Source organism: Sminthopsis crassicaudata, chromosome 1 (assembly GCF_048593235.1).
Source record: "Sminthopsis crassicaudata isolate SCR6 chromosome 1, ASM4859323v1, whole genome shotgun sequence".
In the NCBI taxonomy this organism is placed as follows: Eukaryota; Metazoa; Chordata; class Mammalia; order Dasyuromorphia; family Dasyuridae; genus Sminthopsis; species Sminthopsis crassicaudata.
In genome coordinates, this window is record NC_133617.1 from 125,580,985 (window position 1) to 125,584,772 (window position 3,788).

At 37.1% G+C, this 3,788-nt stretch overlaps 1 pseudogene; it reads left to right on the top strand.

The window, feature by feature from the left end:
• Positions 1-542: 542 nt before the first annotated feature.
• Positions 543-1,650, top strand: LOC141549327 (actin, cytoplasmic 3-like; annotated as a pseudogene).
• Positions 1,651-3,788: the final 2,138 nt, after the last annotated feature.

The following is a 3,788-nucleotide window of genomic DNA, read 5'->3' on the forward strand; positions in this document are numbered from 1 at the left end:
TTTCTCCCGTTAGATTGCTTCTTGGCTGATTGGTCATGTCTGAGTACTGAACTTCTAAAGTGTCTCTGTGTGTAACCTCGGCTGCCATCATGCCCCAAGTGTTTTTTGCCTGGGGTCCTGGCTCTCATTTCCCTGGATCAATCTACATTCTGATGTCCACTGGGGCCTTGAAGCTGGGCCTCACTTTCTGTTTCTCTGAGTTAATCTACATTCTGATGCCCAAGGGAAGCCTCTGTTGCATTTTGGACGTAGGATTTGGGTCTTGTTTTTCCACCCTGTCTTCTCACTCTGTCTGTGTACCAACACTAAGCTTTCAGATCCCCTACTTTACCACACTGAAAGCATTGATGAAGTTCTCTGGATGTTCCTTGCCAAAAGGGACCTTGTCTTCCCATGTTCTGCATCATGACCTGGGTATAAAAGGCATTAGCTAGCAGCACTTGTAGGCTGCTTTGAATGTTCCCCTGTTATTTGCCCCCTCCCTTTCCCCCCAGCTCTAAATTCTGTGAGTAGGAAAGTTTGCAAACTCAGATTAAACAAAAATGGAAGAAATAGCTGCTTTTGTCATTGACAATGGCTCTGGTATGTGCAAATCTGCTTTGCTGGGGATGATGCTCCTCGAGCTGTGTTTCCTTCCATTGTTGGATGCCCAAGATATTAGGGTATCATGGTAGGAATAGGACAAAAGGACAGTTATGTTGGTAGTGAAGCCCAGAGCAAAAGAGGCATCCTCATCTGAAATATCCCATTGAATATTTTACAACTGGGATGACATGGAAAAATCTGGCATCTTAACATCTACAATAAGCTTTGTGTAACCCCTGAGGAGCACCCTATTTTGGTTTCAGAAGTTCCCTTTAACACCAAACCCAACAGAGAGGAGATGACACAGATCATATTTGAGACATTCAACACATCCCAGCCATGTATGTTGTAATTCAGGCTGTGATGTCTCTGTATGCCTCTGGTAATACCACTGGTATTGTTATGGACTCTGATATGATCACGCATACTGGGCCCATTTACAAGGATTATGCCCTTCCACATGCCATTATCTGTCTAGATTTTGCTGGCCATGACCTGACAGACCACCTCATGAAGATACTGATAGAAAGAGGGTATAACTTCACTACTACAGCTGAAAGGGAAATGGTTTGTGGACATCAAGGAGAAGCTGTGCTATGTTGCTCTGGACTTCGATCAGGAGATGGCCACTGCTAATTCATCCTCTTCTTTGAAGAAGAGTTATGACCTTCCTGATGGCCAGGTAATCACCATTGGCAATGAGAGGTTCAGGTGTCCAGAGGCCCTCTTCTAGCCATTCTTCCTGGGTGGAAGCCTGTGGCATTCATGAGACCACAATTCTATCATGAAGTGTGATGTTGACATCTGAAAGGATCTATATGCCAACACAGAATTGTCTGGTGGTATTACCATGTACCCTGGTATTGCTGACAGAATGCAGAAAGAAATCACAGTCCTGGTCTCTAGCATGATGAAAATTAAGATCATTGCTCCTCCTGAAGTAAGTATTCCATCTGGATTGGTGACTCTATTCTGGCATCTCTCTCCACCTCCCAGCAGATATGGATCAGCGAGCAGGAATATGATGAATCTGGCCCATTACATAAGTTCTACCATTTCTCCTAATTATTTTATATGACAGTCCTTCAATTACTTGAAAGTAGCAATGCTATCCTCCCTCATCCTTCTATTATCCAGATTCTTCAACTTATCTAATTCATCCACATGTTGAATGGATTCCAATATATTCATTATTTTGATCATCTCCTTCTAGATATGCTCTTAATTGGCCTTCCTTAAATGTGTTCCTCAGAAACTAACACCTAACTGAAGATATGGTCTGGAGAGGAGGAAGTATGTATAGCAAAATACCTTTGCTCTGCACATTAAGTTTCTATTAATACATCATAAAATAACATTAGATTTATTGGCAGAGTGAGGAAAAATGGTGAGAGGACAGGCAGTTATTTCACTATGTTATTTAATATTGTGATATCTATTAAGTATTATACATTTGATAACAAGTAATAAATCAATAAGTAATTATGATATATTAAATAATTTTATAAAAACTGATGGGATCTTTTGTAATAGAAAGGTAGATTTGGGGAATTTCATGTCATAATTTATAAATAGATCAGTAAACACAAGAAGGCACTGATTTGAGATGTTAAATGCCAGAAAATGAAATGAAAGATGAAAAATAAAAACAGAATATAGGAGAAAGCAAAAAGCTGACTTCTAGAAGAGTAGGAAGAGATGGCACAGAAGATGGTTAGGCAAGCTATTTACAGAAGAGAGGATTAAAATTTGAACTTTATAGTTTTTACAATTGAGGCAGAAAGCTCTGTGAATGGAAAAGAGTACTGTAGCTGGAAAATGTGTTTCATGCAGAGAAAAATCCTCCCCTTTTTTCTTAGTGTCATAAAACTGTTTAAGACATGGGAAATCTCTTAAGGATCTCTTTTTTTCTCTTTAGAGTCCTCAAAATTTAGGAGAGGAGGAAGTGAAATGATACAATAGACCTTTGAGCTCTCTTGCTGGGAACTAAGTTGATGTAGTTTGTCTGAAAAAAAATGAAACTTTATATGAGAAACCTGTAAAAGGCTTGCTTGTAAACCAAAATATCTAAACATTGCTTCAGCAGTTCAGTTCTAGCAGAAAAAAAGTGATTTTGTCTTGCAGATGACATATGGCATCAACTCTCTTTAAAGAAAATAATAAAATACATCAATGGAACAGACCAGAATTGAACTGCCCCTGATAACACTTTCCCCTACTTATATACTTCACTGCTAGGTATCTATGTGGGTATGATTACTTTTTCCTCTCTACCCATGGGCATTAGTTACACTACTTCCAGAATTATATATGAATTCTTCTATATCAATTATTGCTTTTTTTTTACATTTTATGAAATAAATATCACAATTGTTTTTATACTTCCCTTATTATTGAGTAGTAAATGCTTTAATGGTGCTATTAATATTTTTGTATAAATGGAAAGCACACAAATTGAACTTCATGAACTATAAAGACAAATAGTAAGTGATAATACTTTGCACATCAAGATTAGCCCTAGGATACTGATAAATAATATTAGTATAGCCTTAGCTGTGATTAGTTAATGTAAAAGCTAGAGACAGGAGATAAAAATATCATTGGAAGAGCATAATTGATCCAAAATATAGGACATTGAAAGGGGAGTAATGAATTACAAAAATGGAAATGCAGAATAATGATGAGAATTGTAATCCTTAGATTACAATTCCTTACAATTGTAATCCTTAGAGGCCATAGAGTACAATCCCTTCTTATTTTACAAAAAAAGAAAATGGAGAATAGGAGATGAAGAGACTTGTCCATAGAGACATAGTTAATGTTGAAATAAAAATCTCAAGTCAATTCCCTGGACTCAGAATAGAACAAGAATAGCATTGCACTGAAGACACCGTCCAATTCTTTTAATGGCCACAAGCCTCTCTTGGAAAAAAGGCCCATTTTTAATACTAATATACTTCTAATAATATTTTGTGAATATAACACAAAAAATACCTTATTTTGTAAAGAAATGAAATTGGAATTGACTGAAAGAGTGTGATTGTCATAAGTAGGATGCAGTATATTTCCAAAGAAGAATTTCCCAGAATTTAAAATCTCACCAAACAAAAGAAGCAGTGTCCTTACAAATAGCCTGGGTCCACCATTATTGTGCTAATATTTAAGTATGCTACTTAGCAAGCATGGTAGATCCTCTATACAGG